The sequence below is a fragment of the Hemitrygon akajei genome, chromosome 8 (genome assembly GCF_048418815.1).
Source record: "Hemitrygon akajei chromosome 8, sHemAka1.3, whole genome shotgun sequence".
Classification (NCBI taxonomy): Eukaryota; Metazoa; Chordata; class Chondrichthyes; order Myliobatiformes; family Dasyatidae; genus Hemitrygon; species Hemitrygon akajei.
Window position 1 is genome coordinate 27,405,723 of NC_133131.1, and position 14,065 is coordinate 27,419,787.

General features: G+C 38.4%; 1 long non-coding RNA gene across 1 annotated transcript; it reads right to left on the minus strand.

The window, feature by feature from the left end:
• Positions 1–820: 820 nt before the first annotated feature.
• LOC140731748 (uncharacterized) lies at positions 821–4,887 on the minus strand. Its single transcript, XR_012099905.1, has 4 exons — positions 4,804–4,887; positions 4,320–4,422; positions 3,760–3,839; positions 821–1,261 (listed from the first exon to the last, which is right to left on the minus strand). It is a non-coding gene; the product is annotated as an uncharacterized lncRNA (long non-coding RNA).
• Positions 4,888–14,065: the final 9,178 nt, after the last annotated feature.

The following is a 14,065-nucleotide window of genomic DNA, read 5'->3' on the forward strand; positions in this document are numbered from 1 at the left end:
CCCCTCTGCCATTCGATTCCTAGATGGACTTTGAAGCTTTGGACACTACCTCACTTTTTTTTAATACACAGTATTTCTGTTTTTGTACGTTTTTAAAAATAATCTATTCAATATACGTAATTGATTTACTTATTTATTATTATGTTTTATTTTATTTATTATTCTTTTTCTTTCTCTTTGCTAGATTATGTATTGCATTGAACTGCTGCTGCTAAGTTAACAAATTTCATATCACATGCCGGTGATAATAAACCTGATTCTGATTCTGACATGTTCCCTTACTGGATTTTAGTGGACTGGTTTCAGTGTATGTCAATCTGTAGTGCTACTAAACCCTCATCATTCGTGCCGCAAACCTCTCATAGATGTGCATGATATTTTAAAGGCTGAAAAACAGATATTTATTGGCTTGCTCTGTGAGCATATGGGAGAACAAAATTGTGGTGTAGGCTTTGAGTAATACTACAAAGAATCAATATGGTTGTCAAAGCAAAGAGCCATCAACTATGGGAGATGTGGAATGTGTTTGCTGTTGATAGTCCTTCAAATTTGCTATTTAGAAATATTTGTAGTAGGAAGTACCATTTCACCGTCCCATAAAAATGAGATTCTCTAAGAAGAAGTGTGCAGAATATTGGAGAGAATTGGCAGCTGGAAATCATAGAGACCCCCACCACTTTAAGTAGTACATCAGAAGCATTCTGACTGATAAAACGCTATTGATTTTTCTTTCCCACAGACACTACTTTACCAGTATCTTTTGTTGTTATATAAGATGTCCAGCATTGCAGTTTCATAAAGTTCAATGAAAAATTTTCGATGCCCTCAATAGAATAGTCCAAGATCTTATGCTAATATTCACCCTTTAAATCTTGTTTTGGCTCTCTCAGTTCTACATCCAATGTACCTTGGTGACAAAAGAAATCTCACTACTCCACAGAGATAACTTTTCAAATCTTTCTATCTATTCACTTTACTTCCCATAAAGGATTTTGCTATTTAGTGAGGATCTACTATGCATGATAACAGGAGACATTTTACAACTTGGCAGGAGTATGAGGAAGTGGTAGTCTTTGCATATTTATACAATGATGGGGCTGGGAAGGGCAGTAAACAGCAAGTGTGAAATAGCTATGTGGCATTAATCATTGTAGAAATTTCTGGACTCACATGGTGTGTTTTCTCTGACAGTCCTCTTCTGAATCCTTTCATTTCACATTTATATCCAAAGTGAATGTCAGATCGTCCTGGTCTGTTAATTCTGGTGAACATACGCCCAAGTATACCAAAGATGAATCATTAGAGCCTAAAATTTGACCTTCATGAAAAATAATCAATATTTCCATAGGTAGCAACTGAAGTTCTCATTCATGCCTAAGGTATTAAATGAATCATTATGCAGGCCAACTACATCAATCTTTAATATCAGAACACAAAATGGCTTCTTCACTGTAGTATCAAGGCAGATGCTGTAGTTCTTAAGAGTAGCAAGAACTGGGTCAGATAAAGAATTATATCTTGTTACTATAATGGTATATAAAATGAATTATCTACTAAATATCTACATAATTCTAATGGGATCTAAATACAAAAATGCTTTATGATTTAATTTGGAGGGTTTGCGAGTGAAATAGTGGTATAATTAATTTGCGGACTCTTTCACAGTATAAAAGGTGATGTCACTCTCCAGAGTCCAAAAGTTGGGCTTTGTTGTCTCTTTAATTAGTCATAAAAGTTAATTTAACAAAGTCAAAGAAAGATTGTTTATAAGGATTACAAGTATAATTGCTCTTTTTGTTATCAACCGTTGTTTAAATGTTAAGATAAAGAGAGAATTGCACAAAGGATTAGGAAAAGTGTTTTTTATAGGCCGAATATCTTGTAAATTTTAAGTTCTCAAAACACCAAGGAATAAGTAACACATGAACATATATCATGATTATGAATAAAATACATTAATCAAATATTGCATGTACAATGAGAGCATTCAGTGCTTGTTGATGCTGGAGTAAATGTTTTAAAGTGGACAAGGGATACTTTAAACCTGATGCCTTTCTTGCAGAGGTTTCAAACCTGGATTGTTAACCTACAGTATATGTTCTCTCTACAAATGCAATTCAGCCTGTTTTAATCTTCTAACAGTGTTTGATTTTGTTTTGGGATTTTGAAATTTGTTTTTTTTGCTGTTTATTTTTATTTTAAACCTAATCTTCTGAAGTGAGCAGTGTATTTTACACCATGTTATACATTTATATAATCACAAAATGAGGCCATTCAGCCCATTAGCCAGCTGTGTGCTCTCAGTAGAGCAATCCTACCAATGCCTTTCCTCTCATCTTATTTCCCAGCACTGAATCAATAACCTCCAGCAAAGATAATTTACAATCATAAATTAACCCAGCACACATTTAAGCCTGTGAATATAAGTGCCATTTTAACAGCTATTTTCAATCTTGAGGTATAAAGGAAATTATTCTATTTTGTACAATATTTGACAGCTACTTGTCAATAGTCTTTCAGGTGGGGGGGGGGGGGCGGTTAGGGAGGAAAGCATACCTGCAGAGAATGATGAGATCTTTTTTGAATATCATACTTGGTTTAATTCCACTTTCCACAGACTCTCTCTTTAAGTACGACAGTCATAGCCATAACTGCTGGCAATAATACTTAATCTATGAACTGCAAAGTATGAATTTCAGTCATATACTTGAATTGTTGCTAGGTTGCACACAGAGTAACCTTGAGTGTTTTTCATCTGTCTGAGTTAATTTTAATGATTGCTCTTTTTCTTGCAAGAATACATCCAAATCTAAAAATGTTTCATGTATATCCAAGATGAGGTTCATGCTACATATTGCAACCACTCTGATTAGCATTTATTATTAGGGGGGTAAAACTTTATTGGTTACACATCTATTTATTTATTTATTTATTTATTTATATTAGACCATAAAACATAGGAGCAGAATTGGGCCATTTGACCCATTGAGTCTGCGTTGCCATTCCATCATAGCTGATTTATTATCCCTCGCAATCCCATTCTCCTTCTTTGTGTAACTTATGATGCCCTTACTAATCAAGAACCCTTTAACCGCCACTTTAAATATACCCAATGATTTGTCCTCCACAACCATCTATGGCATTGAATTTCACACATTCACCGCCCTCTGGCTAAAGAAATTCCTACTCATCTCTGTTCTAAAGGGATATCCTTGTATTCTGAGGCTGTGCCCACTGTTTGTAGACTTCCCAGTATAGAAAACATCCTCTCAGCGTTCACTCTATGTAGGCCTTTCATTATTTGATGGGTTTCAATGAAACACCCCCTCCCCATTCTTCTAACCTCCAGAGTGCACAGGCCTAGAGCCATCAAATGTTTTTCACATATTAAACCTTTCCTCTCCAGGTCATTCTTATGATCCTCCTCTTAAGTCTCTTCAATGCTAGCATATCCTTTCTTAGATAAGGACCCCCAAACTGCTCACATTCTCGGGACATAATTTCATAATATTAAATAATAAGAATAACTTGTCTCAGATTTCTGCATTATCAAGTTAATTAATAACTGTATCAGTGATCATTATTATGACAAAGAGAATACAATTTTAAAATATATTATTTCTAAAATAGATAGAAAACTTTAAAGCAAAGAAAGCCTTCCCATGGACTCAAGTTACTGACCTGATGATTATAGTGGATGCTTAGTAAAGATTAATTTCATGTTAACTGGATGGTTTTCTAATTGAGGAGGGAAATTACCTTGGAGTGCTGACATTATTCATTCTGCATGGCTCAGAACTTTAAGCCCCGTTGCTGATCGAGGATCATATCTCAGGAAGCTATTGGGGGAGGTTAAAAATAACTTCAGTATAACCTTTACCATACGAGCGTTATAATCAGTAATAACCGATCTATGATCTATGTTATCATAAAATAATCAGTATAAGCACATGAGAGGCTTAAGTGTTTTGTCTAAATCAATTTATAATCAATTCATCTACAGATACTGAGATCGGCACTGACTTTTGTAAATGTAAAAGAACATGTTCCTTTAGTAAGAAGTATCATGCAATTATTTTCAACATAAATAAAATTTGATTAAAGAAGATATTAAAAAATAGGATTATACAGCTATTCAATTATGCCCTGATGTAACGCAAACTCAGCTCAAATGCCTCTTCTGCTTTCAAACACAGTTTTAATGAAGTCAATCCTTTAAAGAGGTTTGTGTTATTTATCATAGATAAACTTTGCATTCTCCTGCAGGTGTTGGTTCATTAAATAAAAAATAGTTATAGATTCATAAGTTTGAGACAAACCTTTTCGTAACTTAGACTCTTGATGGAGGTTATGGTGCATTACAGGGTTCCACACCCTGCACAGAAATGAGGTCAGTTTTCAGGTAGATGCAAATACCTACATCTGGGGTAATTGATTTACAATGTCAAACACAGGTTTAGTAATACTCTAAAATTGGTGGCAGAATATTAACGTTTCTATTGTCAATAATGGCTAGTTAAGGCATGATGCTCCCTTCAAAATACTGATTTAGAAAGTTTGTTTCATCTTGCAACTGAAAGGGGTAAGGTTTAAAATATTACAGAAACTCTCTTAAATTGCTGACATAACATTGAAGTCAAGCCCGAGCAATGAGGGTAAATAAAATCTATCATTGATCAGAATCCCATTTAAACGAAACACTGATTTTCTAAATTCCTTTTATGTCAAACGATTACTTTTAAAATAAGTACTCGGAGCTTGAGATAATATTATCATTATTGCTGGATGATAAAAGTTTCTTACCTTGTTCTGTTTGTCAGAACTATTTTTAAATCTGTAGATGAGTTGTGTCTCTTTTACTGTTTCATTTACCTCTTTAGGAGTGAGACTTGAAAATATTTTCTGCATGTTCATGCCTCATGGACAGAAGCTTGCGGACGTCACTGTGACATAAACAGAGTCGGACAGCTGATTACTCCAACTCAGCTGATCCAGCCGCAGTGCTGTAAATAGGTCTTTGCTTTCCATCTTAAGTGCTCCTACTTCAATCAGAATCCAGACTTTTAATAACTCACATTGTAACCATCTGCAGATGGAAGTACTGTATCATTGGGGAGATGACAGGCTGTTAATTTTCAAGGATGTTTTAATGGGACCTAATGCTCCACTGTATCATAGAATGAAGATGCATAACTCTTTTGCAGGAATTACTATATTACTCACCCAGCACTGACTCTATAGATTAAAGCTTTCATGTCTGAGCCGGTCAGCAGTTGCAGGGCATGAACTACGACCTTTTTTAATGAAAAGAAACACTCCTGCTGACAGCTATTTGCAATAATCCTGCTGTCAGTTTGATTCTGGCAAGTGACTTCTGTAAGAAGCTGTAATCTCACAATACAATGACAGCGAGCAACTGTTTCTTTACGTGCCTTTTTAAAAATGCACTTCGTTGTAATGCACCTGCTGGCATATTAACAGTGCTTTCCATCACTTAACATGGTGAAGCTCTATTAAACAATTAGCTGACTCCTTGTGAAACCCCCCCCCACACTGCTTCCTTGCTGTGAGTCTTAACTCTACCTTGAAGCATTGTTTGCCTTGCAAATGAATCATTCTTCTTGTAGATCCCAATTTATAACCTTCATTGGGTTATGTAACCTGGTAAAGGGTAACACAGTTCTCTAGGCAGGGTAACTAGGTTACAACCAATTCTACAGGCAACCCTTGAAGTTATTCTTCCTCCTCCATGAAATAGGGGATTTTCAAGTCAAATATCAAGTCCACATCACCATATATCTGATATATCTGATATTAACTGATATGGTTTGGACTTGGGTCCTGTATATATACACTGAAGTTACTGACCAGGTAAGACTGTGAGCTATCAGGTTTAGTTTTAAAATTTACCTTCAGATATTGTTTTGCTGTCTTGTGAAAGAAAATTGAAAACCTGAGAGCTAGGTTCCTTGTAAAGTTTTCATTCTTCTAATTGCTAACTGGCTTGATCTGTGTTTCTGATGTTTATTATTAACCAGCTATAATCTTCCTCATAATCTATTGGTTTCCTGTAAACCATTGCCTCTTTTTAAAAAAGTTTTCATCCTTGTTTTCAATTCCCTTCCCGAACCTTATTCTTCCCTACATCATAGTCTCCTGCATCCTTGTATCCTATGAATATCGTATGAATATCAGTATCCTCAAATATTAGCTTTTTGGATGTCATTTCTGGTATTATGTGCCTTCAACCATTGGAACTGTTTTCTTGGAGTCTATTTGAGCCTTCTATTTTCTTTCCTCCTTTAGCACACAAACCTGCCTCTTTACCAAATTTTCAGTTAGCTAATGATAGTTAAGTGCCAGTATTTTGCCTATAATGTTTCTGACAAGCAAATTTTGAATTTTTGAGTGATCAGTCATTTTTTTATTTTATTGAGATAGTACGTTAGTTATGTCATTAATATTTGTGGTCTTGGTGTGTGTATTTTGAATGTTACATTGGCCCACATCACAAGTGTTAACTTTTAACGTTTTAAAATCTAATTGACTAGAAAATACTTAGGAATACTGTAACAGCTGCAATAAATATGTCATTTCCCCCCCCCCCTAAATGTTTTACAAGAAAGGAACACATTTATTGACATGCAGAACGCAAAGAAACAATAAAAAAAAACCAGTTTACTTAATCCTGTCTTGGGAGATTTGTCAAATACTTTCTATGCTTCTCCAGTGGTGATATGCTTGCATCCTGCAACCACTGACTCACTCTGTTATGCCACAGAGGATCTTTTCAGGATGTGAAACATTACTAAACAAGGCAGCATTTACGGGCTTGATGGTTAAATCCCTCCATTGACTTCTCTTTTATCAATAGTGCAGCCTGGGTGAGCTAACAGGAAGCAGGGCAGCTGCAAGCAGGCAGTCAGGAAGTGTGTTGTTGTCATTACTCTGCTGTTTTCCTTTGTGATGGTGAGAACAGACTGGAATATTATGGTTTACCTTCCCTTACGACCATTCAAATGCACAGTTTTTTTAATTAGTCTTGTTCCCAAGCTCTATCACTGTAAGTGGTAACAGTCATGTAGATTCCATGTGATATGTGAACACAGCACTATTCAAAGTCTAAATAAGTTGATGTTATTTATTCTTGCTCATGTAAAATGTTGATAATTTGGCTTTTCATGTGACCTGTAATCTTTTTAAAACCAGTCCTGATGCACCACACAGCAATTACTTTTATTTAGAGACGGAACAGGCCTTTGCAGTCCAATTAGTGACACCACCTAGCAACCCACCAACTTTATCCTAGCCAATTAACAATTAGCAATTTACAATGACCCATTAACTTACTAATCGGTATGTCTTTGGACAGTAGGAGGAAACTGGAGCAGCTGGTGAAAACCCACATGTTTTCAGGGAGGACGTACAAACTCCTGACAGAGTACGATAGAATTGAACTCCAAACTCTGACGTCCTGAGCTGTAAAGCCTCACGCTACTGTGCCTGCCAGAATCTCAAAGAATTCGGTGGGGGGAGAGGGTTTGCAGTGTATTTAATATTTGAGTAATATTCTAAATATACTGTTTGATTAAGCATTCTTGTTTGTTTACATAATTAATTACAGGTTATATGTAAAAGTAGGTAAATAGCATATATCATTAGGCCACCACGTCATATGTGAACGCCTCACTGTGTGGCATCCGTTAGTCTCACGAGACCATGGATCTGCGCCCTCTCCAGTGCGCAGGCCAGGGCAAGGTTGTATGGAAGACTGGCTGTTGCCCATGCAGTGTGTCTCCCCTCTCCACGCCACTGATGTTGTCCAAGGGAAGGACAAGGGCCGATACAGCTTGGCACCAGTGTCGCAGCAGGAGTTGCCAGAACGAGGTTGAAGGCAATGTCGGACTGCCTTAGGGACTCCAGCTCCGGATTTGTCCTCAGGGTTTACTCCCGAAGCCTTTCCCATGAGTGGGTATGGCTGCAAGGCAGCGGAGCTTTGAAATCAGAGTTTTCCCTCTCTTAGGTGGACTGACGAGCTCCATCTAGCCGAAGCACTGGTTTTAAGGCGCCAGGACCCGCCTTCGCCCCTTCTCCTGACAGTAGAAACAGTTCCGCCGGGCTTAGAGACTCAGCCACACGAGAAGGCCAGGAGTTGGATTTGGTTGTCAGAGGCTCTTTGAGGTGCATGCCATGAGGAGCACTTTAGGTAGTGGATGCTTGTCCCCACTACCACTCCTTGGCTTGACAACCTCACTAAAGAAGAACTAAATACACTAGTATTCCCGGGCTCCCATGTGTTTCTTTCACTTAGTTTCTGGAGCTACTAAACATAACAATGGCAATGAGGAATTTTCAAAATGAACCCAAGATGTACAAAACATAACAGCGGTGATGAGGAAGCTTTAAAACAAAACCAAGACGACTACTAACTGTTGAAGCAAGTTCTTGTTTTCTTCACGGGGGAGAGGGAAAGATGATTGAGATGAGAAAAAGGCAGAAATTTAATGAAATTCATGGAGAGATAAACAGGGAATACCGGGTAATAATAATAAAACTATAAAAGATGAAATGGCTGGCTACATCGGAAAGACAGACACGTTCAATTGCACAAGAGATAACTGGATGTCGTATACTGAAAGAATTGAGCAATATGGAATGGCCAAGGGAAAACAAGTGTCATTGTTGCTGACTGCAATAGATGGAAGAGCATACAGTGTGCATTGAGGTTTAACTGCTCCAACCAAACCAGCCGAAATGAGCATTGCCGACACCCTGAATGTAATGCAGGGGCATTTAGAACCGAACCCAATGTTGATTGTCAAAACCATTGCAGTACCCCTTAGGTTCCGTAAGTGGAGTCCATTTCAGCTTAAGGTCTGAATTGAAGAGATTGTCCAAGCATTGTCAGTTCAATGACGGGCTTAGTGATGCCCTGAGAGATTGTTTAGTTTGTGGAATATTACAAGAAAGCATTCAAATACAGCTCCTAACTGAAGCACAACTCATATTTAAAAGAACAGTTGATATAGCTATATCATTGGAAGTAGCAGCTAGAGAAACAATGGAGTTGTAGTCAGGGATGACAGTGAACATCAACAAAAAGTTGCCTGACTCAACAAATTGTGTTACTGTTGTGGTAGGGGCTCACACACAGCAGACTAATGCAGGTTTAAAGATTAAACTTGCAGAAAATGTAACAAAGTAGGACGTCAGGCAGACAAAAATAAATGGACCATACAGGGAGGAGAAAAAGATAAAATGTCAAGTTGAAGTTTCAAAAAGAGCACTAATCTGCATGCTGTTGATGAAAAACCTAATAATGATGAGAGTGACACAGAACTGAGTAGCCTTAAGATTTACCATGTGAAAACTAACAAGAGACAAGCAATATGGCTTACACCAGAAGTGAATGACAAATTAATTAAAATGGAATTGGATACTGGCTTGGCTGCTTCAGTCATTCTACAAAATGAGTTTGAATATCATTTCAAAGATACTGAACTGAAGCCTGCAGATATCCAGCTAAGAATTTGTAATGGAGAATTACATTCGTAACAGGGAAATACAACAACCAACAAGCCAGATTGGGCTTGTATGTGGTAAAAACAGGAGGGCCAGCATGGTGGGCTGTGACTGGCTGAGACAAATACAACTTGATTGCAGATCCATCTACCAATTGCATGTCACATCCCCTGCAATAATGTCATCTGAAAGTGAATTAAGAAGGGTACTGGATAATGGCACAGCAGTGTTAAAGGGTGGCACTGGAAAACTCAAACATATCAATAGTAAAATAGTGTTAAAGGAAAATGCCACAGCTAAATTTTACAAAGCCTGTCCAGTCCTTATATCATCCGTGATAAAGTAGCAGTGAGCTAGATCGCATGGAGGCTGAAGGAATTACTTCCAAGGTTGAATGGAGTCCACGGGCAATGCCAGTGGTCCGAAATTCCATGAATAATGCATCTCTCAGGATCTGTGGTGATCTTAATGGCAGCATCATCCCAGTACTGAAAATAGATCAATACCCTCTGCACAGGATAGAGGATATCTTTGCAAAATGTTCTGGAGAAAAACACTTCAGCAATGTGGACTTAGCTGAGACCTACCTACAGATAGGGTTGGAAGGAGAGGCTAAAGTGCTTCTCATCATAAACACTCACAAGGGGCTTTATCGCTTTAATAGGTTTTATTTTGGAGCAACAACTGCACTCCAAAGCTATGGACCAGGTGCTGTGAGGCTGCCCTGGCACTCAGTGTTACCTGGATGACATCATTGTTACCAGTGAAGGTGACAAAGAACATCTCCAAAATCTCAAGACTGTGTTAAAAAGAAAAGAAGATGGCGAGCTCGCAGCATGATGCAACAAGTGTGAATTCTTCAAACCAAGCATCGCTGACTGGGTTATACCATTGATGCACACGCATGCTGAGAAACCTCAAGCAGTAGTGGATGCCCTTGAGCCCAAAGAACATGTCACAGTTATAGTCCTTTTTAGGGTTTGTCAATTACTATAACAGGTTCCTGCCAAACCTGGCTGTTGTGGTCCACCACTTGAACTCATTACTACAGACCGAGAAGAAATAACAATGGACAAAGGAGTGAGGTGGCTTTCCAAAGGCAAAGGAAAAGGTGATCTCAGACATTGAACTCACAGATTATGATTCTCATCATCCAGTGAAACTTGTCTATGATGCTTCACATTGTGGTATTGGTGCAGTCCTATCACATCTTATGAGTGATGGAAATGAACGCCCTATAGCCTTTTCATCAAGACCCTTTAATGCTGCAGAGAAATATTATGGACATTTTGACAGAGAGGCCTTGAATCTGGTTTGGGATGTAAAATGTTTCAGCCAGTACCTGTATGGGAGAGAATTTACCCTCATTACTGATCATCAACAACCAGTATCTATTTTCAATCCACAGAAGGGAATTCCACTAACAGCAGTTGCAGGAATGCAGAGATGGGCTTTGTTTCTTGGAGTACACAATTACAAGATCAAATTCAAGAGGACAGCTGATCATGGAAAATGAAATACCTGAACAATTTACAGAAGTGGTACTCCTCTTGACCAACTCGCCCTTATGCAAATCAAAAGTCTCCCCATTACGGCAGAGATGATCCAAAGGGAAACCAGAAAGCACCCCAGACTCTCTCAGGTCTATATGGCTACTCAAAATGGCTGGAATGTACAGCAGAAATTCCAGTTTCCCCCATTTTTACCACAACCAATGATCTCACTTTAAGGACTCGTTATCTTGTTATGTCATGCTCTTGTTATTTATTGCTATTTACAAGGTATTTATATTTGCATTTACAGTTTGTTGTTCCTGTTTGCAGTTACTTTTCTACAATTTGTTGAATATGCCTGCAGGAAAAGGAATCTCAGAGTTGTATGTGGTGACATGTATGTACTCTGATGATAAATTGAACTTTACCAGTGCTGGAATGAACTTGCCCTTGGCGGAGTTGCCTTATGTGGGGATTGAGGGTTGTTGTAACATCCAAGCTGAGAGTGGAAGTGTTGGAGGAGTTACTGGCTGGTCATCTAGGCATGGTCAAAATGAAAGCCTTGGCTCAAAGCACTGTCTTGTGACCTGAGATCAACAGATCAAGTAGCCTGCCATGCAGTGTTCAGGATGCCAACATGTCCAGAAGATGCCAAGGGCAGCACCTCTCCATCCCTGGGAATGACCTGCATTGCCCTGGCAGAGGATGTGGATTTTGCCGGATTATTCATGGGCATAAATTTCTTGGTAATCATGGATGCAGCTACAAAGTGGCCAGAAGTATTTCCAATAGCCTTCACTATAGCCTCGCATACCGTTAATGTGTTGGGAAGCCTCTTCTCAAGGGTTGGTGTTCCAGAGCACTTAGTGACTATGGACCACAGCTTGTTGTGGAACAGTGTCAGTCATTCTTGAAAGTGAATGGAATAAGAAATATTACATCTGCACCATACCACCCAGCTACAAATGTCTTGGCGGACAAGTTTGTCCAGAATCTGAAGAACACACTGCCAACAATGTCAGCAGAACACAATGGGCTAACGCTGAATCAGCAGCTCGCCATTCTCCTCCTTGCATATCGCAGTGCAGCGCACACTCTACAAACAACTCACCCGCTATGCTGCTCTTGGGTCATCCCTTACGCTCACTCTTGGATCTCCTCAAACCCAGTCTCAGAAGGAGTATGCAGGACAAACAGCTGAGACATATTGAGGAGTTTTGAAGTTTCACTCCTGGGTGAGCAGCCCTGCTGAGGGACTACAGAGGTGACCAAAAGTGGGTACTCAGAAAGTTTAAGGACAGAACTGCACCTCTCCAAAACAGTGGAGATTGCCTCTGATGTCATCTGGAGACAACACATCGAGCAATTGGGGAGAGCAGAGTCAATTGTTAGAGAAGAAAGGTGTCCAGAGCTGTCAGAACCACTTCCTGCAGTCTCAGAGACAACTCCTACAACCACCATGGAGGAGGCTTCAAAATTTGAGATTGTTTCACAGCCACAAGTCTCACCTGCCAAGCAGACCACCCCACCTCATCAGGAAAGATGCTATCCCACAAGAGTAAGAAATCCTCCACCATGATTAAATCTATAGCCTGAATGGTATAATTTAAGATTTACTATGCCGTGGATATCTGTATATAGTAGTTGCATTATATAGTATACTGTGTATATAGTTGAGATGTATTCTATATTAAGTTGGAGTTTATACCTAAGCAGGGAGGAGTGTACTGTATTTAATATTTCAGTAATATTTGAATGATATTGTAAATATATTTGATTAAACATTCTTCATTGGAGTACGTAATTCATTATTGGTTATATGTAAGAACTACCATACGTGAATGGCACATGACATTATGCCACCAGGACATATGTGAGTGCCTCACTAATAGAAAAATGACCTCGACCTCTTTCCCAGCTCTTGGCTTTTTCTTTCAATTTGTTTCTGGCGCTACAAAACAGAACTGCAAGGAGCACTTAGGTATCTAGCTGTTTGCTGTAGACCCTAGGCATTCACATTCTTAGGTGGCACAACAGGGGAAAGAGGGGACAACACTTTAAAAAATATTCGTATTAAGTATGTAGAAGTTATGAGTGGGACAGGAAAACAAAACTCTCAGAAATGTGATGTGGTTGGAGAAGTTTTAAATATCTTCTGTGGACCTCTAAATAGTGAGAAGTATAGTTAGTTCTTATTATCACTAAGAGATGGGAGCATACAGTTTCTGTGTTAGTCAACAAAAAAAAACATATTCCACTAATGTCTCTAGCATACTCGTTAAATAATCAAATATTCCCTATAATATTTTTAAAATATTTACATGCCTTAATAAGTAAATGTTTAAAAACCTGAAGGCAAATGATATTAATTAATGGAACAGTACACGATAAGTACTGCAGATGTTTTGGGTAATGCAGCAAATTTTAGTGGGTGCTGAAAAATGCCAGAAAAACTGTAAGTCGGCAACCACTGACCTGCAAGCAGAAAGCATGAATCCAATGAAGCATGTTCTTGCCTGGATGACAGAGAATACAAGCTAAGTTAAGAGCAAAAAGGATGTTTATTATCAGTGCCACATTCGGAATAAATCGAAAGTAAAGAATGCAGAGAAAACTCGAGGAAGAATATAGGATAATATGGTAACTTATATAAAAAGGAACTCAAAACCTTTTACAAACGGATAAAAAAGGCAGTTCAATGATTGGTGAGAACAACTAGGAACAAACATTAATACAGTACAGGAAGATGACTCATGAATGAATAATTCCTTCTTGACAAAAGAATCAGATGAAGTTAATGAAAGTAGGAAAGGAGAGCAATGGGAGTGGTAGTTGCAGATATACAGTAGATTGCGGTTACTTAGACCATTGGTTAATTGAGGCAGCCACTTATCTGAGACAAAGAACAAAAACATAATTAAGAAAATGGCCTGGATTGCCTTTATTTATTAGGGCTGCTTAAATGGAGTAGGAGATTGTTTCCAAATATTTTCAGTCTAGGATCAGAAACGTGCATTTGTGTGACTGTTAAATACTACACCATGCTTAGA